Below are 27,738 nucleotides of genomic sequence, written 5' to 3' on the forward strand. Positions count from 1 at the left end.
AAAATGGAAAAGAAATGATAGAGAACCAGTTCTGCAAGGCATTGTTCCATTTAATTCAACAGCCTGACCCCAGTTAAAACTGAAAACTATATGGACTATAGTGGGTAACTGTGGATTACTGTAAGGTCAACCAAGTAATAACATAGTACCTTTAATTACATTTGCTGTGCCAGATATGGTATCTTTGCTACAGAAGATCTATATAACTTCAGACATATGGTATGTGGCCATTGATTTAGCAAAGTTTCCTTTATTTTTTTTTCCTAATCAAAAAAAAAAAAAAAAAAAAAAGAGATGGGAAACCATGTGCATTTACATGCCATGGAAAGAAATATACACTTACCATTTTATTGCAGAGTTTTGTTAACTCTGTTGTCCAAAGTCATAACATAGTCTGTTGACATCATATCTCTGTGAGATATGACAATGATCTTCTATATTAATGACATTATATTTTTCAGGTTGAATGAATAAGAAGTGGTTAAATAAGAGGATTTGTAAGACATCTGAGTTCCAGAGGATGGAAAATTAACTATAGAACATTTTCAGGGACAGACCATATCTATAAAATGTTAGGGATCTAGTGGTCAGGTGCATGTGGAGACATCCCCTCCAAAGTAAAAGACAAATGCTTCCATCTTGCAAGTCGTGAACAAACAAAGGAAGCACGAAGCCTGGCAGGCCTGTTTGGTTTCTGGAAGCAGCATTACTCCACAACAAAGATTACTGCTGTGACTCAGAAGCCATATGATGTGAAAGCAGATATCTTTGAGAGGAACTCAGAGTAGAAAAGTGCTCTGTCACATGTCCAGGCTTTGCTACATGTAGTCCTATTGCTTGGATCATAAGATCTGGCAAACCCTAAGCTGTGGAAAAAGATGCCAAGTCTAGTTTATACCAAGTTTTAGTGGAAAAGTTACAGAAGTTGATTATTAGTAAATATCTGCAACTAAAAACTCTGTCTTGGCATTTACATACAAAAACCTCAATCTGTGACAATAATTTGTATGTGACAAAAAATATAGATTTTTAAATTAATATGTGCTAAATAGACAAATGGGTACAGTAATGAATGAATAACACTGGTTTGATGGTTTTATAATATGTCATTGTAGATAGACTAAACTACATTATCAGAATTCTCTTTCTTGTATGTTTCCAGTTAGGGGAGGCCACAAGAGATTCTTGTGGAAGGCAGAAAGAAAGAAGCAGCCATTTTATAGTTAACACATGATGCTGCTGATCTGTGGGCCCACTGTGGGAACTGTGATTGCTCTAACTTCCCAGAAATCTTTTCAGTTTTCCTAGCTCCTGAGCTTGACGTGGATGTTTTATTACCTTGACAAAGGCGCTTGCTTCTGCAGGATAACCTTCACCAGGATCAGACACCAAGAATGGATGCAAATTTCAGTCTGCACTCTTGGGATTTCAGCTTATGCCAGCAGGATTGCAGCACATTCCTAATCTTCTCTTTCCTTCTTATTCAGCCCCCACAATTGCATAAGCCAATTCTCAATCACAGATGTATATATCTATCTAATACATATACACACACACAAACATATATATGCATACATGTATGCAAATATGCACAAGCATATTTATAACATATGTGTGTATATGTGTAACAGATGTACAAATCTATTCAATGTATACACCCATAAACATGTATACACATATACACATATATGACATACACATATGCATACATATTGAATAAACAACATATACATGTGAATGAATAGATAGATAAACAGATAGATATATTTTTCTGGTTATATTTCTTCAGATGAACCCGAAAGGAATCAATGAACAAATCAACCGTAGGGATCATTCAAACATAGGATGTCTTTTTTTTTTTTTTTTCAATTTAAAGCAGAGCACTTGTTTTATTTAAAAAAATAGGGAGTTATTAAAGATTTTTACTAGTATTTTAATCATAAGATTAAAGTATTTTATGGAAATTATGCGAAAGTCTTAATGGAGAACAGACTCTGAAGAACAGTAGACAGATTAGTGGTCAATTCCAAAAGACGAGGCAATTGACATAAAAGATATGATTCTCTTTTCCAAAATAGTACTTATTTTCACCTCTGCTCTTTTATTCACATTGCCTCTCTTTCACCTGTCAGCTTTGCATATATGAATTTTGCACATTTTCATGATACCACTTTCGTAAGAACTTCATTCATCAGTATAAATTTCATTCCAGTTCTTCTCTTCTTTCTCTGAATTTCCAAATTTTTTTAACTTTTGCCTCTGTCTTAGTCCATTCCTGCCACTATAACAAAATATATGCAACTGGATAATTTATAAAGAGCATACATTTATTGCTCACAGTTTTGGAGGCTGGAAAGTGCAAGATCAAGGTACCAACAGGTTCAATGTCTGGATAGGGGCCTGGTCCTTGCTTCTAAGATAGTGCCTTGAACACTGTCTCCTCACATGGTGTCAGGTGGAAGGGCAAAGGGGCAAGTACTGTGTAAAGCCTCTTTTATAAGGCAATAATCCCATTCACAAGGGAGGAGCCCTCATGACTTAATCACTTCTTTTTTTTTTTTTTTTTTTTCAGTTTTAACTTCTTTTTTTATTTTCTTATGTTTTTTTATTTTTTATTTTTTATTATACTTTAAGTTCTAGGGTACATGTGCATAATGTGCAGGTTTGTTACATATCTATATTTGTGCCATGTTGGTGTGCTGCACCCATCAACTCGTCAGCACCCATCAATTCATCATTTATATCATGTATAACTCCTCAATGCAATCCCTCCCCCCTCCCCCCTCCCCCCTCCCCATGATAGGCCCCAGTGTGTGATGTTCCCCTTCCCGAGTCCAAGTGATCTCATTGTTCAGTTCCCACCTATGAGTGAGAACATGCGGTGTTTGGTTTTCTCTTCTTGTGATAGTTTGCTAAGAATGATGGTTTCCAGCTGCATCCATGTCCCTACAAAGGACACAAACTCATCCTTTTTTATGGCTGCATAGTATTCCATGGTGTATATGTGCCACATTTTCTTAATCCAGTCTGTCACAGATGAACATTTGGGTTGATTCCAAGTCTTTGCTATTGTGAATAGTGCTGCAATAAACATACATGTGCATGTGTCTTTGTAGTAGAATAATTTAAAATCCTTTGGGTATATACCCAGTAGTGGGATGGCTGGGTCATATGGTACATCTAGTTCTAGATCCTTGAGGAATTGCCATACTGTTTTCCATAATGGTTGAACTAGTTTACAATCCCACCAACAGTGTAAAAGTGTTCCTATTTCTCCATATCCTCTCCAACAACTGTTGTTTCCTGATTTTTTAATGATTACCGTTCTAACTGGTGTGAGATGGTATCTCATTGTGGTTTTGATTTGCATCTCTCTGATGGTGAGTGATGATGAGCATTCTTTCATGTGTCTGTTGGCTGCATGAATGTCTTCTTTTGAGAAATGTCTGTTCATATCCTTTGCCCACTTTTTGATGAGGTTGTTTGTTTTTTTCTTGTATATTTGTTTGAGTTCTTTGTAGATTCTGGATATTAGCCCTTTGTCAGATGAGTAGATTGCAAAACTTTTCTCCCATTCTGTAGGTTGCCTGTTCACTCTGATGGTAGTTTCTTTTGCTGTGCAGAAGCTCTTTATTTTAATTAGATCCCATTTGTCAATATTGGCTTTTGCTGCCGTTGCTTTTGGTGTTTTAGACATGAAGTCCTTCCCCATGTCTATGTCCTGAATGGTACTACCTAGATTTTCTTCTAGGGTTTTTATGGTATTAGGTCTAACATTTAAGTCTCTAATCCATCTTGAATTAATCTTCGTATAAGGAGTAAGGAAAGGATCCAGTTTCAGCTTTCTACTTATGGCTAGCCAATTTTCCCAGCACCATTTATTAAATAGGGAATCCTTTCCCCATTTCTTGTTTCTCTCAGGTTTGGCAAAGATCAGATGGCTGTAGATGTGTGGTATTATTTCTGAGGACTCTGTTCTGTTCCATTGGTCTATATCTCTGTTTTGGTACCAGTACCATGCTGTTTTGCTTACTGTAGCCTTGTAGTATAGTTTGAAGTCAGGTAGCGTGACGCCTCCAGCTTTGTCCTTTTGACTTAGGATTGTCTTGGCAATGCGGGCTCTTTTTTGGTTCCATATGAACTTTAAAGCAGTTTTTTCCAATTCTGTGAAGAAAGTCATTGGTAGCTTGATGGGGATGGCCTTGAATCTATAAATAACCTGGGGCAGTATGGCCATTTTCATGATATTGATTCTTCCTATCCATGAGCATGGTATGTTCTTCCATTTGTTTGTGTCCTCTTTGATTTCACTGAGCAGTGGTTTGTTGTTCTCCTTGAAGAGGTCCTTTACATCCCTTGTAAGTTGGATTCCTAGGTATTTTATTCTCTTTGAAGCAATTGTGAATGGAAGTTCATTCCTGATTTGGCTCTCTGCTTGTCTTTTACTGGTGTATAAGAATGCTTGTGATTTTTGCACATTAATTTTGTATCCTGAGACTTTGCTGAAGTTGCTTATCAGCTTAAGGAGATTTTGGGCTGAGACGACGGGGTTTTCTAAATATACAATCATGTCATCTGCAAACAGGGACAATTTGACTTCTTCTTTTCCTAACTGGATACCCTTGATTTCTTTCTCTTGCCTGATTGCCCTAGCCAGAACTTCCAACACTATGTTGAATAGGAGTGGTGAGAGAGGGCATCCCTGTCTTGTACCAGTTTTCAAAGGGAATTTTTCCAGTTTTTGCCCATTCAGTATGATATTAGCTGTGGGGTTGTCATAAATAGCTCTTATTATTTTGAGGTACGTTCCATCAATACCGAATTTATTGAGCGTTTTTAGCATGAAGGGCTGTTGAATTTTGTCAAAAGCCTTTTCTGCATCTATTGAGATAATCATGTGGTTCTTGACTTTGGTTCTGTTTATATGCTGGATTATGTTTATTGATTTGCGAATGTTGAACCAGCCTTGCATCCCAGGGATGAAGCCCACTTGATCACGGTGGATAAGCTTTTTGATGTGCTGCTGAATCCGGTTTGCCAGTATTTTATTGAGGACTTTTGCATCGATGTTCATCAGGGATATTGGTGTAAAATTCTCTTTTTTTGTTGTGTCTCTGCCAGGCTTTGGTATCAGGATGATGCTGGCCTCATAAAATGAGTTAAGGAGGATTCCCTCTTTTTCTATTGATTGAAATAGTTTCAGAAGGAATGATACCAGCTCCTCCTTGTACCTCTGGTAGAATTCAGCTGTGAATCCATCTGGTCCTGGACTTTTTTTGGTTGGTAGGCTATTAATTGTTGCCTCAATTTCAGAGCCTGCTATTGGTCTACTCAGGGATTCAACTTCTTCCTGGTTTAGTCTTGGAAGAGTGTAAGTGTCCAGGAAATTATCCATTTCTTCTAGATTTTCTAGTTGATTTGCGTAGAGGTGTTTACAGTATTCTCCGATGGTGGTTTGTATTTCTGTGGGGTCAGTGGTGATATCCCCTTTATCATTTTTTATTGCGTCTATTTGATTCCTCTCTCTTTTCTTCTTTATTAGTCTTGCTAGCGGTCTGTCAATTTTGTTGATCTTTTCAAAAAACCAACTCCTGGATTCATTGATTTTTTGGAGGGTTTTTTGTGTCTCTATCTCCTTCAGTTCTGCTCTGATCTTAGTTATTTCTTGCCTTCTGCTAACTTTTGAATGTGTTTGCTCTTGCCTCTCTAGTTCTTTTAATTGTGATGTTAGAGTGTCAATTTTAGATCTTTCCTGCTTTCTCTTGTGGGCATTTAGTGCTATACATTTCCCTCTACACACTGCTTTAAATGTGTCCCAGAGATTCTGGTATGTTGTATCTTTGTTCTCATTGGTTTGAAAGAACATCTTTATTTCTGCCTTCATTTCGTTATGTACCCAGTAGTCATTCAGGAGCAGGTTGTTCAGTTTCCATGTAGTTGAGCGGTTTTGATTGAGTTTCTTAGTCCTGAGTTCTAGTTTGATTGCACTGTGGTCTGAGAGACAGTTTGTTATAATTTCTGTTCTTTCTCATTTGCTGAGGAGTGCTTTACTTCCAATTATGTGGCCAATTTTGGAATAAGTGCGATGTGGTGCTGAGAAGAATGTATATTCTGTTGATTTGGGGTGGAGAGTTCTATAGATGTCTATTAGGTCCACTTGGTGCAGAGATGGGTTCAATTCCTGGATATCCTTGTTATCTTTCTGTCTCGTTGATCTGTCTAATGTTGACAGTGGAGTGTTGAAGTCTCCCATTAGTATTGTATGGGAGTCTAAGTCTCTTTGTAGGTCTCTAAGGACTTACTTTATGAATCTGGGTGCTCCTGTATTGGGTGCATATATATTTAGGATAGTTAGTTCTTCCTGTTGAATTGATCCCTTTACCATTATGTAATGGCCTTCTTTGTCTCTTTTGATCTTTGATGGTTTAAAATCTGTTTTATCAGAGACTAGGATTGCAACCCCTGCTTTTTTTTGTTCTCCATTTGCTTGGTAGATCTTCCTCCATCCCTTTATTTTAAGCCTATGTATGTCTCTGCATGTGAGATGGGTCTCCTGAATACAGCAGACTGATGGGTCTTGACTCTTTGTCCAGTTTGCCAGTCTGTGTCTTTTAATTGGAGCATTTAGTCCATTAACATTTAAGGTTAATATTGTTATGTGTGAACTTGATCCTGCCATTATGATATTAACTGGTTATTTTGCTCGTTAGTTGATGCAGTTTCTTCCTAGCCTTGATGGTCTTTACATTTTGGCATGTTTTTGCAATGGCTGGTACCGGTTGTTCCTTTCCATGTTTAGGGCTTCCTTCAGGGTCTCTTGTAAGGCAGGCCTGGTGGTGACAAAATCTCTAAGCATTTGCTTATCTGTAAAGGATTTTATTTCTCCTTCACTTATGAAACTGAGTTTGGCTGGATATGAAATTCTGGGTTGAAAATTCTTTTCTTTAAGAACGTTGAATATTGGCCCCCCCACTCTCTTCTGGCTTGTAGAGTTTCTGCCGAGAGATCTGCTGTTAGTCTGATGGGCTTCCCTTTGTGGGTAACCCGACCTTTCTCTCTGGCTGCCCTTAAGATTTTTTCCTTCATTTCAACTTTGGTGAATCTGGCAATTATGTGTCTTGGAGTTGCTCTTCTGGAGGAGTATCTTTGTGGCGTTCTCTGTATTTCCTGAATTTGAATGTTGGCCTGCCCTACTAGGTTGGGGAAGTTCTCCTGGATGATATCCTGAAGAGTGTTTTCCCACTTGGTTCCATTTTCCCCCTCACTTTCAGGCACCCCAATCAGACGTAGATTTGGTCTTTTTACATAATCCCATACTTCTTGTAGGCTTTGTTCATTTCTTTTTCTTCTTTTTTCTTTTGGTTTCTCTTCTCGCTTCATTTCATTCATTTGATCCTCAATCGCTGATACTCTTTCTTCCAGTTGATCGAGTCGGTTACTGAAGCTTGTGCATTTGTCACGTATTTCTCATGTCATGGTTTTCATCTCTGTCATTTCGTTTATGACCTTCTCTGCATTAATTAGTCTAGCTGTCAATTCTTCCACTCTTTTTTCAAGATTTTTTGTTTCTTTGCGCTGGGTACGTAATTCCTCCTTTAGCTCTGAGAAGTTTGATGGACTGAAGCCTTCTTCTCTCATCTCGTCAAAGTCATTCTCTGACCAGCTTCGATCTGTTGCTGGCGATGGGCTGCGCTCCTTTGCATGGGGAGATGCCCTCTTATTTTTTGAATTTCCAGCTTTACTGCCCTGCGTTTTCCCCATCTTTGTGGTTTTATCTGTCTCTGGTCTTTGATGATGGTGACGTACTGATGGGGTTTTGGTATAGGTGTCCTTCCTGTTTGATAGTTTTCCTTCTGACAGTCAGGACCCTCAGCTATAGGTCTGTTGGAGATTGCTTGAGGTCCACTCCAGACCCTGTTTGCCTGGGTATCAGCAGCAGAGGTTGTAGAAGATAGAATATTGCTGAACAGCAAGTGTACCTGTCTGATTCTTACTTTGGAAGCTTCCTCTCAGGGGTGTACTCCACCCTGTGAGGTATGGGGTGTCAGACTGCCCCTAGTGGTGGATGTCTCCCAGTTAGGCTACTCAGGGGTCAGGGACCCACTTGAGCAGGCAGTCTGTCCATTCTCAGATCTCAACCTCCGTGTTGGGAGATCCACTGCTCTCTTCAAAGCTGTCAGACAGTGTCGTGTCTGCTCAGGCCTCTGCTGCTTCCCCTGTTGGTTTTTTAGCTGAGGCCCGCCCCCAGAGGTGGAGTCTATAGAGACAGGCAGGTTTCCTTGAGCTGCTGTGAGCTCCACCCAGTTCCAGCTTCCCAGCGGCTTTGTTTACCTACTTAAGCCTCAGCAATGGCGGGCGCCCCTCCCCCAGCCTCGCTGCTGCCTCACGGTTAGATCGCGGCAGACTGCTGTGTTAACAATGAGGGAGGCTCCGTGGGCGTGGGACCCTCCGGCCAGGTGAGGGATATATTCTTCTGGTGTGCCCGTTTGCTTAAAGCGCGGTATTGGGGTGGAAGTTACCCCATTTTCCAGGTGTTGTGTGTCTCAGTTTCCCTGGCTAGGAAAAGAGATTCCCTTCCCCCTTGAGCTTTCCAGGTGAGGCGATGCCTCACCCTGCTTCAGCTCTCGCTGGTCAGGCTGTCGCAGCTGACCAGCACCGATTGTCTGGCACTCCCTAGTGAGATGACCCCAGTACCTCAGTTGAAAATGCAGAAATCACCGGTCTTCTGTGTCACTCGCGCTGGGAGTTGCAGACTGGAGCTGTTCCTATTCGGCCATCTTGCTCCGCCCCCCCAAACATAGGATGTCTTGCACAATGTTAGTGGAAAACCTTCCACTAACATTTGAAGAAGTACCATGCACTTCTTCAAAACATGAGGCATATCACATTACTCTTTTCCACTCAGAGTATAAGCCCTAAGCCCTTGCAGTGACCTACACAGCCCTACCTACCTGATCTGATTCCCCATTATTCCCTTCACCTTGCTGACTACCCATCTCCAGCAACACAAGCTATTCCCAGTTGTATTGACCTTCTCCATCTTTTTCAGATTTTACACATATGTATGGCTCAGATGCTTTGTGCTTCATAATCTTTTTTATCCCTGGAGTTCAGTGCTCACAGATATCCATCTTCATGTGTCCCTCTCTCCATCCTTTCAAGTGACAGGTCCAATGTCACCTACCCAATCACCTGTATAAAATAGCCATTCTGTCATTATTCATTTTTTCTCCATAGCATTTATCTCCATCTTATAAATAATGTATCCATTTGTTTACCTATTTATTTGTTATCTAACCTAACTAGAATTAAAACACCATGAAAATGTAGACATTGTCTATTGTTTATTTTTGTATCTTCAGTGGCTTCAGCAATATCTAGCATTTAGCAAATGCTTAATGATTATTTTATTGAATGAATAAATGAATGATAATATGAATCAAAATTACGAATAAGGACATTTTTCTTGACAGATACAATTTTACCTCTATGGCTTTGACCTGAAATATTATATTCTTCAAAATTTACCTCAAGGATATTATTGTAGCAAAATTTGTAATAATTAAAATGAAATAACACTATTAAATACTCATCAACTATTATGTGTACCTGGTCCAACTATTTGATGGAGTTTAAGTGGCTTTTTAATGACATGGGAACATTTCCTTGATATTTTATTAAGTGAGGAAAGCAGTTTATGTAAAATTGTGTCAGGATCTTAAGGTTGTTAGAGTGAGAGACTTCCTTTTTTATTTTATACATGTCTATACTGGCTAAACTTACATTTATTTCGTACATGTCTATACTGGCTAACCTTACATTTATTATGCTTTCCTTTCATATTATGGTTTTACCCTTGAATTCTTCCTATGGGCTTACTTAAAACATATACACACAAGCAGACAAACATTTGCTAACACACTAAATCTCTCAGTATATATGAATACCAATGACAGTGGTGCTGAAGATAATAAAGAGATGGGCTTTTTGAGAACAAGACAATATTTTAGTCCCTGCTTCACTCCCAGCACTCATAACAGCTTTGTCTTAGACTAGATATTTAACAGATATTTGCTTATTATATTCTTGAAATATCAGTCCAGCATATTAGGTAATATCACAGAAAGTTTCTTCTCATATTTATAATTTGCTTTTCCTTTCATTTTCATTAAAACACACACAGGAACACACAACACAGACACAATGAAAAGTTATTCTGTTCTCTAAATAAAAATCACTAGCTGCAGCGGAATCCCAAGAGAGAAAATACAATGACTACAAATACAGCAAAGCTCTCGGGGGAACTTTTGACTCAATTTTCTAAGAGTGGCAGAGAAAAAAAGAACAGAGGTCTTTCAAGTTCTGGGGGGGAAAAAATCCCAGCCACTCCCTGGAGAAATGCTTGTAGAATGGGCACTACTTTTGTAGTTTTTGAAGCCTGTCTCCCCCAATCTACTACTGCTGGCACTGCCCATTTAAGTGCACATGACTGGCTTTGAAGGAAGAAAGTCAGGGAAGGTGAACACCAGCTTGAAGTCCCCAAACATAGTATTCGTATGGACCTGATCAAAAAGAAAAGAAATCATTTCAGGTTTGAGGGACTGCTGCTGAGCTACTGAGACTAAAGGAGTCTAAAAAGATAGTGGATTTGAATGGTAGAAGTTATACTTTTATTCTACCACCTTCTGCATGGGAATTCATTTCTGAACAGCTAAAAAGACCTCACTATTTATAGGTTCTAAAAGAGTATTACAATTAGGTTTTATTATTTTTGGGGGGCCCTAGATTCTTGTACAAGAGTTCTGTTTTCCACATTGATAAACTAAAATCAATAAAAATTATATTGAAATTTTTGAAAAACCAAATATTGATTGATATGACTATTTTTTCTGTGTTATTAAGAAAAATTGATCATCTAATTTTTAACAATTGCTAGAATATGATTAAATCTCCAATATTTAATGATTTATATAAAAAGTTATAAAACTGCAAATGTGTGAAATTAAAATGATGAATATTATTGAAATTCTCTGATATATTTTACAAATCTAAGAGTTTTAAAGGATTCTATTGGCCATTTCATATTTGAAAGAACATAAACTATTTTACTGCTAATAAGTAACATTAAATAAATTTTATTCTACTATTTCTATAATTTCAAGATGGTTTCACATTAAGATAAAATATTTTTAACATTTTAATATTCTTTACCATTATTTATAGGTATTTATATTCACATTTTGTTTCATTAAATTACTAAAGTCTCTACCAGCCAGAATGGAGAGATATACATGCCCACATAGAGACTTGTACTCAAATGTTTATAATAGCTTTTTGTCTAAGAGCCACAAGAGAAATAACTAAATACACATGAATGAGTATTGAGCATACTACTGAGTCATAAAAATGAACAAATTAATTGTACACGCTATATCATAGATATAACTTAAAGTCTATTCTGAGTGAAAGAAGGCAAACAGAAAAAAAATACATTCTGTGTTTTTTTATGAGCTTCCAGAAAATGCAAGCTAACCTATAGTCGTGACAAAAAGCAATCATTAGTTACCTAAGGGACAGGAGAGAAGAATTATAAAAGGTTATTAGGACACTTAGCAAGTGATGTAATTGTTCATTGTTCTTATTTCATTGATGTATTCAGGATGCATACACACATTAGCATTCAGTAATGTTAGCAGTTACTTTAAATATAAACAGTTCATTTACATTATTTGTTTATGAACAGTTTTTATAGTTTTATTAATTATACCTAAAATTATACCTTAAGGAAAGCTGTAAAATGGATGCCATGTGGAAATATTATATTTTACTTTATATCTATATGTAAATTTCTAAAAAGGTTAAGCTTGTTTCATTAGTAAAGTAGTCATTATCACATTTCTCATATGTGATTGCACATTTCTGTTCACAGATGTCTTGCAATGTATCATTCTTTTATAAGTTTCTAAAATCAATCAGTATAGCAGGTACCATTACCCACAAAATAGAAAACATAACTTCTAACTTGCTAATGATGAGATTTCACAAGCACATTTAATTCACAAACATGAACTTTGGGAAAAAGAAAGAATATTGCTTTATAAAAAAATAGAATTGCTGATTTATTTTCCACTTGAAAATGTGCTGCCAATTTCTTCATTAATATTGTTCTAACTTTGCAAAGATAATATTTTCTAACCTTTTTTGTTGAAAGCAGCTATGTGATTCAAAGTTAAGCAATTATTTCACTGACTAATAATTTATTTCTAACAAAAATGTAGCAACTTGATAAATCATAAGTAAATAAGAGTACAAAATATGATTTTATTAAATTGAATTTCTCCTCATGGCAAATTTTTTTCAAGGAAGCAATTGTGCTTGGTTCATATTATCAAGATCATGAATTCCAATTATAGTGACCTCTAATGGAGCAAAACTTCTAGAAAGGGTTTCCTAATTGAATAAATAAATTGCACAAGAGTGTACTTCTAATTAAACTATTAATATTTTAATCAAATTTAATCAAAATAAATAGAAAATCACAAAATTGACAGAAATTTAGGGACATTAGTAATTGTATTGGATCATTTGGTGCTTACTAGGAGAAGCAAAATCTTTTCTCTGTTATATCACATTTCAAACAACTGTAAAAACAGTTTCAATATCAGCAAAAACTACATAGACTTTGCTGTAAATAGTATCGAAAAAAACACAAAGGGTGGCCTTATTACCAAATTGAGAGAATACAAAGTGTTTTCTAAACTGTGGTGTGCATATGAAAGCAAAATCTATATTTTTAGCTGAGTGGCAATTTCATTCACAGCGTTTGATTACATGTCGTCTATGTCCAACATTTTATTTTTTGCCTAATTCATATTTTACCCATATAATTGATTTAAGTCAATAGTGTATCTTTCAGATGAAACTAGAGTCAAGCAAACTTGCCCAGAAATATACAGAAATTCATTCTACTTCTTAAGGGTCTTCTTTTTTCCAGTTTTCCCTTGCTGCAGAATTGCAGCACAATTCAGCATTCTACAGCTCCATCTTGTGTCATGCAATTATTTTAAATCCTTTTCTTTTCCTCTGAGCTGGATAATTATGTTTCTGTTCTTTGAGGATACAGAACGATGACAAGGTGGGCTAAATGTAAGTGCTTGGACAAACATTATGAACAAGTGTTAATAACAGCCAGATGGGAGGTGCAACTAATGTGCAGTGCACTTGCTGCTCTTCTGATCATGTTCGCTGGTGAACGGCTTCTCATTGAAATATTGGCATAACCTTGTCTGTCTGTCTTTTTTGTTCCAAGTTCACGTGTGACAAAGACCATCAGTAGAGCATTACAACGGCCAGCTGCTTTGGTCTGCAGCTGTAGGCAACACTAATTCTTTCTCTTTTCATTCATTCTTTTAACACAAAATTGGTCTTGACAGTGCATTTTTATAATCAGTGTGTTCACTTTTCAGTGTCGCCGATTTTTTACACATGACATGCTGGTTAGTTTAATAAATTGATATTGTTCAGAGAATTGTTTTTCTAGTGTGTTTACTGAGTTGAAATAAAAGTTAAAAAGCCTGCACAGTTCAGAAAAACATATCCTGAGAATCCTTGAGTTGGGGCCACTACAGACGGAAGCTTAAAACACAGATTTTTGTCAGTGGAGCATGAAGATGACTAAAACAATGACCTCAATCCAGCATCTTAAGCAGTCTGCCTGTGATAGCAATAGAAATTGCAATAGGCAAATTATGTGCTTTTTCCTTAATATGTCAATTTCCTTTTAAATTGTATATAATTACATTTAGATTTTTTTAGAAAGTCATTCATTAACAATTATATATATATATATATACACACACACACACACACACATATATATAGATCACACTGCGTGTTTTTCACAAGAATAATATATTTTTTGCAGTTCAAATATAAACAACACTGCTACCAAAATCTGAATAAGGTACCCATTAAGGCACATTCTAAATACTGAAAGTTTTTACATAGAAATATGATTATTTCTTATAGCTAATATCACTCATAGGAAAAACAAGAAAAAAATTTAATAACATTTGTCAAATAAGCAGTGCCATTACTTAAATGTGTATGTATGTCATATAGGAAGACAGTTAATGATTTTGTTTAATTTCTGATGGCATACAAATTAACCCAGAAAAAAAATATTGGTTGTTTTAATTTTTGTACTTCAAAGTCTGAGCTAAATTAAAGAGAACTCCTGTTATAAAAATATTTATTTATTCATCTATTCCCCTTTTCATTTATTCACTAACAGATTTTAAAAAATGAGCCTTTAAAATACACCAAGTAATATCCTAACTGTTGAAGACAGAGTAAAAAGAATTAAAAAAAAAATCGTTTGCCCATCATTCTTAGCAAACTAACAGGGGAACAGAAAACCAAAATCCACTTGTTCTCACTCATATCTGGGAGTTGAACAGTGAGAACACATGGACAAAGGGAGGGGAACATCATACACCAGGGACTTTAGGAGGGTGGAGAGCAAGGGGAGGGAGAACACTAGGAAAAATATCTAAAGCATTTGGGGCTTAAAACCTAGATGACTGGTTGATGGGTGCAGCAAATCACCATGGCATATGTATGTCTATGTAACAAACCTGCACGTTCCACACATGTATTCCAGAACTTAAAGTAAAATTAAAAAAAAAAAAATGGTTTGCAATGTCAGACTCTGTGTACATGTGTATATAGCAGTGTGTATACACATATGTGTGTGTATGTGTGGTAATGGTTGTGTGTTTGTATGTAGTTGAGTGCTTTCTGTGAACAGACAAAAAATTATTTATGTTTCATGGTAAATCATTGTCTTAACCAACCTAAAATTCATTGTAAATAACTATTTAAAACTTTGGCAAAAACGATTAGATGAAAACTCCTGAAGTTCTTTAAATTGTCAATGATTCGCGATATCAATCTCACTGAGAATTAATTCCAACAAATATTGCTTATACTATAGTTTTATCTACATCAGATTTTATTGGTATTTAAAATAATAATGAAACATTTAAATGTATTCTATGCCACAATCTATATAAGGGTTACTTATTAACAATATTTAGGCAATGGAAAACTTCAATGACTTATTTCTAAATTTAAAATTTGTCCCTCATCTATGTGCAAAAGCAATTGAAGCAACTCACATTAAATTGCAATGCAAAATGATCATATTACATAGCAAAACAGAAAAGATATTTTCTCTCCCAAGAATTATTTAGTAATCAAGATTTGCCAACTCATAAAAAGCAGTTTTATTTTGTGAGAAAGGTTTAAAGTGCTTCTTTAGAACTACATGCATTATCTTGAGTGTCTACATATTTCTCATTTTTGTTTTAAATGTGCTATACATTTATAGAAACCTTGCAATTGTGATGCTGCCTCAACATTTATGGAAAATTTTGATATGTGAAGAAAAGGCATTAAACTGGTAAAAACTTTGATGTCCAGCCAAGGCAGCAATATAGATGAAAGAAACAAGAATTGTAAGAGGAAAAAAGTGGAGCGGGGTCTGCTCTTTGTAACACGAAAAGAGCTCAGGTAGGCAATGTCTCCTCTATTTAAATGAACACCATAAAAAAAGTTGTATCACTTTCCACATCTAGATAGTCCCTGAGTAATATTTTAGTGATGTTGATAATTCTCACTGAATTTGATTTTCATCTTCAAATTTCACGAGAAAATATCACATCCATAAGACACATGAATGAACACCCTCTGATCTTCTGCTATTTTGTACTCAAACTATCCTTGTTTCAACACGTAAGAAAGAATAGTAATCTAATCGACTAAAATATTATAACAATCTCACCAATGGTCTTTGCAATATACTTATGTAGGCCAAAGCAATTCTTGATAGAATATCCTAAGATTTCCTTAGATCTGCCAATAGCAAGTTCCACTGATGAGGCTACAGCTCACCTTGACCTTACTGCATTTTGCAGAAGGAATAAAATGAATCATATAGTGTTTCTTATTTTAATATCTCAATTATTTGGAAATACTTTAGGTTTCTAATATTGAACCTATTACTTTGTATTCTGTCAATTAAAATTTAAGAAAGGAACTAAAAGTCTGTAACACATTCAACAAATTTAGAGTAACTTCATAGTGCACATAATTTAATTTGCCTGACACATCCCAATTTTCTCTCAGTACAATTTTTTTTTAAACAAAATATGTTTTAGTGCTTTCTACATGTTAGAAATATTTCAAGAAACATATAAAATACAGAAGTAATACAGGTTCTGTGTTTAGGAACTCACAGTGTACTTAGAAAAAGATGTAAACATACATATATTTATATCAGGTACAGATATTGGTGACTTTTTTAAAAGAAGCTAAGCTCTGCTTGAAAAAATTCAGAAATAATAAACTACAGAGATATTATTTAAAGTTTGACTTTGTATTTGATGTGTATTTTAAAGAATGTAAAGCAATTCACTTTCTTAATTAGTATACACAAATGAATAAATGATATAGAACATTTCCAAATACAAATAGCTTGAGACTTAGATTTGTTTATTATGACTAGTAATGAGCAATTTCATTTTGATACCGGTTCTTCTTTAATTTGAGGTTTAGTCAATATTATAAAAATGTCCTATAGACTTCCCCTCTGTCAATTCAGATATATAAGTAGTAATACCCCACCATTTTAAGGTGGCCAATGAAATGCGCGCGCGCGCACACACACACACACACACACACACACACACACACACACGAACCAGAATTAATATTGGAACTTGATAGTATTTAATGGTTTGGAAGCCAGTTTTACATAGTTTATCATTAAAAATAAACAAACATACATTTGGCAGCATAGAATTACTTTCCAGTGACAAATGTAAGTGTACAGGCAGAGTATTTTAAACTAAATTCTTAATTTAAAAATACGACTTGTGTATTACTTTAGATGCTGTAGGACTTAATTACCCTTTCAGTTTTCACTAGAAAATATCTCTATGTAGGTTGTAAAATTTTCTTAAGCTAAATAACTGCTGAATCATTTTCCTCTTTAAGCAAAGACAGCCTTTTCATTTTCACTTATATAAAACAGCATTTTCCTTAGGGATTGAGTAAGTTTCTTATTCTTTTTCAACATTTTAGGCTACTGCTGCTTTTCTAAAAATGAGAATTGAATAATAAGCCAAAATTGCTTTTTTTGTTTTATCATATAAACTATATATGGTTTCCTTCAGAAATGATTTTTAAAAATACTTCAACTGATACTCTCACAAAAAATCTATTTCTTTAAAGATATATATTTAAATGCTCTTAAATATATAGCCTTTGTTGGTTTCTAATTCGCCAGTATAAAACTTCTGATTTAATTGGATAGTTTGCACAATTCTAATATAATTTTCTTAGATTATAATTTAATTTAAAATATCTGCAGAGCAAAAAGGCACAGAGATTGAGAAATGCATTTTGGACATGTTACCTTTAAAGGAATCTCTACTATTTAAATTAAATATAATGGCAAAACAACATTTGCTAAAGCTTAACCAGGGACAATAATTTACAACATAAGCTTAACTTTGGAAAAAAAAAAAAAAAAACAGAACTTTTTCTAAAATGAAAAAAAAATACTATTTGACTTGAAATTTGGAATTTTGAGCACATAATTTTGTTTTAGAATCACATTTTGCTATTATTTACCATTGGGCAAATTCATGACTATTCATGAAGTAAATTAGTTTCCCTGTACCATTCACAGGACTTGCAACACAGTAACGATTCAATAACTTTTTCTTGTTTAATGGAAAAAAAAAAAAGAATGAATTTATAATATCTAGTTACTTTTTATTTTTAAATTAACAAACTTAATTTTTTGAACAGCTGTAGGTTTAGAGAAAAACTGAGTGCAGAGTACAGAAAATTCCCTTATATCTGTCCCACTAACATGTGATATATTTGTTGAAATTGATAAGAAAATATTGAAATGTTAACTAAAATCCTTGGTATATATTTGGTTTCCCCTTTCTGGTTGTATATTATGGGGGTTTTGAAAAATGTATAATAGCATGTATTTACTATATTTAACTATATACACGCATTATACATTTGCACAGAATAGTTTGACTGCCAATCAGTGGTTACCAAGGACATAGGAGGGGAGGAAGAGGGATCAATAGGTGTGGAATACAGGGATTCACGGTATCCACTATCTCCTAGTTTGGCCTTTTCCAGGGTATCATAGAGTTGGAATCACAGAGTATGTAACCTTTGTCAGATTGGCTTCTTAACTTAGCAAGATGCATTTTTTGGACAAATCAGTTTGTCATAACAAAAATGCCATAAATTGCATGACTTAAACGATAGAAATGTGTTTCACACAGTTCTGGAGGCTGGGAAGTTTAAGATCAAAAGCTGACAAGATAAAGTGGCTTCTTCTCTTGGCTTATCAGTAGCTACTTTCTTGCTGGTGTGCTCACATGACCACTTACTTGTGCATGCATGGGGAAAGAGAGCTCTCTGATATTTCTTCTAATAAGGACACCAATTCTTTTGAATTAGGTCTCCATACTTACGACCTATTTAACATTAATTGCCTCCTAAAGACTTTATTTTGAAATGCAGTCATATTGGGTAGTAGGGATTTAGTCTATGAGTTGTGGAGACAAACCAGTATATGATATTTCACTCTTGGTCTCCAAAATTCATATTATTTTCACATGCAAAAATATTCATCTTTTCCAACAGTCCTCCACATCCTAATTCATTCCAACATCAGCTCTGAAATATAAAGTCTCCTCTAAATATCATCTAAATCAGGTATGAGTGAGACTTTAGGTATGATTCATCATGAAACAAAATTTCTCTCAAGCTGCAGACCTGTGAAACTAGAAAAGTTATGTGGTTACAAAATACCACATAACTTTTGTAGGATGATGGGACAGACATGAGATAAACATCCTTATTCCAAAAGGGAGAAATAGAAATGTAGAAAGGAATGGTAGCTTCCAAGGAAGTCCAAAAACAGGCAAAGCAAATTTCATTAGATCTTACGGCTCAATGATAATTCCCTCTGACTCAATGACTCACCTTCTGGACCGATTGGAGTGGTGACTCTGCCTCCAAGGCCCTAAGAGGGGTTGTTGCCAGGCTCAGGTCCTCCTCCCAAGGCTCTGCTGGCAGAGGCCGTCTGACCAGTTGAAACTAAGCTGATGACCCTGATAATTCTGAATTGCCTACAGTTTTATTTTTCCCTTGTCTTGAAAACCAGTGTATGTTTACAGCCAAATAACTGTTGTCTTGTCCTATAGAATCTGAGAAGACCCTCAGGCTTCCTTCACTTTATCTTATCTCCATCTCCATCAGTTCAAACTGGCAGTGTTTCTGCCTATATTATTCCATAATCTCTTTATCAAGTGACAGTCTAGCTATACCTTTGGTATTCTGTTAGAACATGCTCTTCTCATTTTTTTGCAACACACTCAGGTTGAGAATTTTCTACATCTTTCTACGGTTGATTATTTTTCCCCTAACAATACCTTCCTCAACTCATCTCTCTCTTCTAACATTTACCTATAAACAGTTAGGAGTATTCAGGCCACACCATCACATTTTGCTTTGAAATCTCCTCAACTACCTAATTTTTTTTTTTTTCTTTTCTTTTTTTTTTTTTTTTTTTTTTTTTGAGGCGGAGTCTTGCTCTGTCGCCCAGGCTGGAGTGCAGTGGCCGGAACTCAGCTCACTGCAAGCTCCGCCTCCTGGGTTCCCGCCATTCTCCTGCCTCAGCCTCCGGAGTAGCTGGGACTACAGGTGTCCGCCACCTTGCCCGGCTAGTTTTTTTGTATTTTTTAGTAGAGAAGGGGTTTCACTGTGTTGGCCAGGATGGTCTCGATCTCCTGACCTCGTGATCTGCCCGTCTCGGCCTCCCAAAGTGCTGGGATTACAGGCTTGAGCCACCGCGCCCGGCCTCAACTACCCAATTTCATTGTTCACACTTTTTATTTTTCGCAAAAGACTAGAACACATTTTAGTGAAGTTCTTTGCCACTTTATAACAAGGATTACCTTTTCTCCAATTTTCAATAACCTATTCCTATTTTTGTCTGAGACATCAAAAGAATGATCTTTAATATCGTGTTTATACCAAAATTATATTCGTGATTATATATGTTTTCATTAAGAAGTTGGAGGCTTTCTTTCTATCTTCTTTTCTTTCTGTGCCCCCATTAGAATCACCATTCATGGCCAATGTCCATCAACAGTCCCTCCTTGGCAATATGGGTTTTTTCTATCATGCACCTCAAAACTCTTACTGCCCTCTCTTATTACCCAGCACCAAAACTGCTTCCACATTTTAAGTATCTGTTACAGCAGCATTCCCTTCTCTGTAACAAAATCCATTTTGATGAACTCAGTCATGTTGGGAGTTAGGACTTCAACATATGAATTGGGGAAGGTGGGCACGATTCAGTCCATAATACATTTCAAATGCCAGATTAATAGAAAGCATGAGGCAGTTGTAATTGGTTATTCCAGAGTCCGCGCAAATAGCTGTCACCATGCTTAGAGACCATGTGTTAGATCTGTAGCACATGGGCCCCCATCGGTCCCTGCAGCAGGCAGAGTGAGCTGATGCTGGTGTGCTCTCCTTCGGACCTCCAGTTGGTTGTCATAGCCGTCCTTCACAACCACTCCCAACTTAGTAAAGATGAACCTGGAGGAGATTTGCTATCCCTGCTGTACAGAAGCACAAAATAACTAAGGTATCAGCAGTTTTATCAGTAGTCAACATGGAGTATCCCCCTAAAATGAGATACGAGAATGTTGAAAATGACACTCCTCTGACTTATGGAACCGTGATAGTTATAGAGCTGCCATAGTGGTCTGTAGTTCAGAAAAGACTGACTTCCCAGCTCTATATTTAGTAATTCCTTAAGCAGAAGGGCTCAGGTGTTTTCTCAAGTGAAGCAGAATCCCACATCTACTCCAGAGAATCTAAGATCCTAACCAGAGCTGGAATGATTTCAAATATAACTTTCTCTTTTCATGAGCAAAACACTTTGTGTGTATTTTAATTAATATTTTCAGCAAATTCTTACTTCATGGCACAAGAAAGTCAAATGGGATAAACTGTACATAATTTTACAGCTGGGGCCGAATCGTTTTGTCATTTTTGTGAGATATATTCCTTCAGAGCATAGTATACAGACATATAATTCTGATTATATTATTACTTTGTATCTTTCCGTAGCAGAAATTAATTAATTTCTTATAGGTTGGAGTATGGCTTTCAACTAGTATAAGAAATTCAAATAATTATTAACCAAACAGGAAACAGTTTCCAAATGGGTATATGAAAATTTAATAATATGTGAATTCAAATATTCTTTTATATATATAAATTAAGCATTCTTTCAATAATTTATCAGTCATTTAAGTAGATGCTACTATATAATGGGCCTTTTCAAATCTTATAATATTTAGTTTCCACACTAAACATAACAAGCACGTGTTATATTTATCATACAGATAGTACACCTAATAATCAGTCTTATTATGTCTTTACAAAATGTTTTACAAGCTTCAAAAATAATTATGCCAGGATCTGAATCTAGATCGTTTTGGCTATTGGTGTCTATATTTCTTTTCTTATGCCTCTGAAAATGTATAGTCTCAGGTAAAAATTAATAATACAAAAAGAGTTATTTTGGGTATATGCTAACATTTTTATAAATCGCTTCCTTGAGAAAGGGAATACATAGTATTTGTAACAGAATTTTACAAAATCTCTAATTGCCACATAGCAATTACTTACATTTTATTTTTATTTATTTACTTATGCATTTATTTATTCATTTATTTATTTTTGACATGGAGTCTCACTCTGTTGCCCAGGCTGGAGTGCAGTGGTGTGGTATCAGCTCACTGCAACCTCCACCTCCCAGGTACATGAGCTTCTCCTGCCTCAGCCTCCTGAGTAACTGCGATTACAGGCACCCACCACCACGCCCAGCTAATTTTTTTGTGTTTTTACTAGAGATGGAGTTTCACTGTGTTAGCAAGGATGGTCTCGAACTCCTGACCTCGTGATCCACATGCCTCGGCCTCCCAAAGTGCTGGGATTACAGGCGTGAGCCACCGCACCCGGCCAGTTAGTTACATTTTATGTTGCTGAATAAGCAAAAATTTATTTTTTAAGATCCACACAATTGTCTTCTAATAGTTTCTAATCATACGGACTTAGGCGAAAATCTCTGTGGTATAAGGCTCCAGTGTGGCTCCTATAATCCCTACCTTCTGGTGATAACACCTTTGTGCTTTTAAGTGTAGGCAGAAACTGAGTTACCTCTAACAGTAGCAAATGGCAAATATGAGACCATGTGATTATGTGAACATGATTACATTTCATGAGATTGTAATTGGTCTTGCTGGGAGACTCTCTGTCATTGGTTTTGAAGAAATAAATTACCACATGTTGTGCTGCTACTTGGAGAGGATCACAGCTTACAGAGTTGACTGTGGCCACCAGCTAACAGCTAGCAGGAAGCTGAGGCCCTCAGGGTAACAACCTTCCAGGTGCTTGATATATACTGTAGGGAACCGTATGAATGTGGAAGAGGATTATTCCCCAGCTGAGCTTCAGGTAAGACCATAGTCTTGGCTGCTACCTTGATTGCAGTCTTGTAAGACTCTGAAGCAGAAGAGTCAGCCAAATCCCATTCCAAATTTCTAACCACACAAACCATAAAATAATTCATTTGTTTTGTTTAATCTTCAAATTTCAAAGTAATAATGCTGTGTCTCAATAGAGAAGTAATACAATATTATTTCTTACATTTATACTTTATCACACTTTATCACTGTCTATTTATATTATCACCTCCAGAAATTTTAATAAGAAATAATTTACATATACACATACACAATCATATATATGTCTTCACATGCCCACACAAACACACAGCTTATGTGCATATACAAACGTTTGACTCAGAGAGAGGTATATCTGGCACTTAATTAAAATATTTATTTCTAAATATGCATTTTAAAATGTATGTCTGGGCTAATTTTGTCTTTAAATATCTGCCCTTGGAAAATGAACTGCATTTTTATAAGTAATGAGAAATCTGGGTAAAGCTCTCCTAGAAGATTGGCCAAAAAGTATAAGGCCTGAGGCACTGCCAATTACTAGCTTACAGAAAATACTGGATGTAGAGGTCACCATTGTTATTACAAACTATGGAAATAAAAAAAATGTTTTAAAATTATTTTTGTGTGATGAAAGGTCAAAAGCTGAAGTAGGTGTTGCCATGGAAATAGTGTTTTGTTTACAACACTTGTCTTTTCTAGAACTCATCCATTAAACGGCAGGAGAGAACCACTTCAATCTTGACATTGTATTACACTCAGAGCTTTCATTACCAGAATAATATTTGTTCATTTTTCAACAAGAAGCATAAAATGTTCCATTGCTCATTTTGTCCATTTGTTTAACGACACTGGTGGGCTTGTTACTTAAATTAAATCCATCTAAAGAAAATGAAGGCCAGGCTTGGTGGCTCACTCCTGTAATCCCAGCACTTTGGGAGGACGAGACAGGCAGATCACGAGGTCAGGAGATCGAGACCATCCTGGCTAACACTGTGAAACTCCGTCTCTATTAAAAATGCAAAACAGTAGCCTGGTGTGGTGGCGGGCGCCTGTAGTCCCAACTACTCAGGAGGCTGAGGCAGGAGAATGGAGAGAACTCGGGAGGCGGAGGTTGCAGTGAGCCGAGATCACGCCACTGAACTCCAGCCCGGGCGACAGAGCGAAACTCCGTCTTAAAAAAAAAAACAAAAACAAAAACAAAAAAAAAAAAAAAAAGAAAAGAAAATGAATACGTACTGGTTAATTCAACTGAACCCATGCAAATACACTACTGTGGCTCTAAACATTGGCAAATATAACAAACCCTCACTACCACACAGGGTGGAATATTACAAATAATGTTCTGCTTCACAACAAATGACGATGGTGCCAGAACTCTCATGTTCTTGTTTCTCCTACTTTCTGATAATTTGTGCTAATCAAGCTAGGATTGGCATTGCAGATGTAGCAATCAAACATTTTATTTCTTGCTTTCACAAAATCACTCTAGTCCGGGTGAGTTCCAGGGGATTTGGCTGCTACACAGGAATTCATTGAGTTTTCTTTTGTCTTCCGGTTCCGCAGTCGCAACACAAAGTCTCCTCATTGCCCTGGCAGAGGAACGAAATTCTGGAGGATTTTCTACTGACTCAAAGGGACACACATGATTTCTACTCACAGCCGTTTGGCTATGGCTTGTTTCATGGTCCTAGTTAATTGCAGGAACGTTAGGAGGAATAGGAAAGTGCGGGTTACATTTGTCAGGTGTTCTTAACCCTCTGACATCTATCATCCAGGTAAAAGTTTTCACTGATCTGTGCCCACAAACCAGGTGGAGTATTTTTTTAACCACCCACAAGCCTGTTCCTTTGGTCTGTTGTACTCTTGAATCTTCCGGTTCTCTTCTCTTTTCTTTTCTTCTCTTTTCCTTTCTTTTCTTTTCTTTTCTTTATTTTTATTTTTTGTATTCCCTAATATGAAATAAAATTATACATTTTATAACTTTGTCAAATTCTGCATGCTCTTTCCTTACTTGAGCTTAGATTTCATTTTTTTTTTTTTGACCTAACAAGCCTGTACCATTTTAAAATTCAGTCCATGTTTCAGTGCCACTTAAACAGAAGTGCTCCTTTTATCCGCCAGTCCCTTGTTGTCATAATACTATATGTTAGGTGAAGATTTATTATATAATTTATCAGATTGAATAGTTCTCATGTACATTCCATATCTTTGTGTCTGTGTGTCTCTGTCTGCCTCTTTCTTTAACCTTCCCCTACTATAAAGAATACGGAATGTGAGTACCCATGATATAACTACCTTTGCTTCACAAAGAATGTAGGTTACAGTATTTACAGTGTATTGTTGTATTAGTCAAACAGATTAGCATCGTGCTTATGCATATTTAAGTGCTCAATACATAGTACCTTTCATTACCATAAAAATAATATTGGGAAATAGAAGATATGATTACTTACAATGTATAGACTTGGTATATCACTTCTGTAACTTTTTACTTTTCATAGGGACTGTTAAATCGTATAATTCATTTGATTAGATAGTTTTTACAACATTAGAAAATGAAACATAACCACTACAATATTCTACGTTTTTGATTACTTCGTTTTGACTCTTTGTCTCATGGGCAAGAGAAATAGTGTGAACTGAGGAATGGAATTATAACAAGAAATTCTATTTTGGTGAATAAGTTGAGGACTTCCTAGGGAAGCTATATTATGTGGAATAATTGCAAATAATAACAAGTAACTCCTTGATAAATTATTTTAAGCCTTTATTTGTTAGATTGCTGCATAGAGCTGTAAAAGCATCAACAACATATTTCCTCAAAATGTAGAGTTTACAAGTTTTCTGAGCTCCCTGATGTTTGCAATCTATTCCAGTCTCAATGTCCTCTAATTTTACATCAATCATCTAATGATCTAGATTGCCCATTGCTTGCAGCTATCTTTTCATGTTTTATTTGGTTAAAGGAAAATCAGCTTTACATTGTGAAAATGCATACTGTTAGCGAATTGTGAAATTGTGAGGAATTGTGCTGTAATTACTGAATATTGGCTCTCCACGAACATGTTGCTTAAACGTGGGAAGATCTGCCAGAGAAATTAAGTTTCTCTCCTCAGTTACAGCAACAATTGTGGAAATCAAGTGAGATGTGGAGCCATTTTTGATTGCCTTAAATGGTGCATTTATATATGCCAGCAAGAATCTATGCTTCTATGTAAATTGAAAAAGGGAAATGAAACAGTGTGTGGATGTGGACTCTCTCGGGTTGAATATAGGTGGATCAGCTCATACTTAACATCTGTTCAGGCTGGAAATGCAGAGGAAGTTTAATACGTTTTCTCAATCATACTGATTTCCTGGGTGCCAAGGCAGAAAATCTAAAACATATGACTTCTGTTCACACTATGTGAGAACTATTTAGAACAAAGGTGATGATCCTGGAAGAAAATGTGGAGACACTATGTCAGGTGGCAGCACAGTTGGACTTCTTTGCTGCCAGCAATCAACAGCCCTTAAACGTCAACATTTCAAGGTTTTGTCGACCAGTGTACCAAGTAACCTCTAAAAGAATTTAAGAAGAAATAGAAAATAACACTAGATTATTTCTTAACATATCAAAAGAATATCAACATATGGCCTTGGATCCTTTTCATTCCCCATCCCTATAACTCAATACAAAATTATAATACATTTAATGTAGCGTTCCAATCCAGATAGTAGTTTGTGGAGTTAAATTTCAGATTCCCTTTTTGAAAATTTTCTTGCATTCATAAACACTTCAGCTACCCAGGACAGCATGTTGCTCTGGCATCAAAAGTGGGGAGTCACAAAGAAGGCAATTTATAAGTAATATATTTCTGTCAAAATTTTATGAAACAGAAGAAAAATCATAAAACAAAAATTAATACTAGAAGAAAGTCTTATCAAATTCTATATAATTATTTTTCATCCATATACTTGGCCTCTAATTAGTTAAAAGGAAGATCATGCAATGCCCAGAGTTTTTATCTTGTGGTTACTATTCAATTTAAATTATCATATTCCCCAAGATGTCCTTGTTTTAGTTGGTAAGACAGCAAGACAGTAGCTACAATTCAGTGGAATTAAGTACTTTGCCATATTCCATGAAATATACAAGGAGAGGTCAGAAGAAATACAATTGTTTTTGTCTGGGGGAATACAAAAAGTTATCACAGAGTTGGCATTTGAATTGGATATTGAAAGATGAATGGAAATGCACTAGCTGGAGATGAAAAGAATATAATGGACTGAGGGAAGGTCCTTTCCAAAAATCAAGAAAGCTTTAAAAGGCATGGGTATTTTATTATTATTATTATTATTTTAATTATACTTTATGTTCTAGGGTACATGTGCACAATGTGCAGGTTTGTTACATATGTATACATGTGCCATGTTGGTGTGCCACACCCATTAATTCATCATTTACATTAGGTATATCTAATAATGCTATCCCTCCACACTCCCCCCACCCTACAACAGGCCCCAGTGTGTGATGTTCCCCTTACTGTGTCCAAGTGATCTCATTGTTCAATTTCCACCCGTGAGTGAGAACATGTGGTTTTCTGTTCTTGCGATAGTTTGCTGAGAATGATGGCTTCTAGCTGCATCCATGTCCCTATAAATGACACAAACTCATCCTTTTTTTATGGATGCATAATATTCCATGGTGTATATGTGCCACATTTTCTTAATTCAGTCTGTCATTGATGGACATTTAGGTTAGTTCCAAGTCTTTGCTATTGTGAATAGTGCTGCAATAAACATACACGTGCATGTGTCTTTATAGCAGCATGATTTATAATCCTTTGGGTGTATACGTAGTAATGGAATGGCTGGGTCAAATGGTATTTCTAGTTCTAGATCCTTGAGGAATCACCACACTGTCTTCCACGATGGTTGAATTAGTTTACAGTCCCACTGACAGTGTAAGTGTTCCTATTTCTCCACATCCTCTCCAGCACCTGTTGTTTCCTGACTTTTGAATGATTGCCATTCTAACTGGTGTGAGATGGTATCTCATTGTGGTTTTGATTTGCATTTCTCTGATGGCGAGTGATGATGAGCAGTTTTCCAT

The sequence above is a fragment of the Rhinopithecus roxellana genome, chromosome 2 (assembly GCF_007565055.1).
Source record: "Rhinopithecus roxellana isolate Shanxi Qingling chromosome 2, ASM756505v1, whole genome shotgun sequence".
Taxonomy (NCBI): Eukaryota; Metazoa; Chordata; class Mammalia; order Primates; family Cercopithecidae; genus Rhinopithecus; species Rhinopithecus roxellana.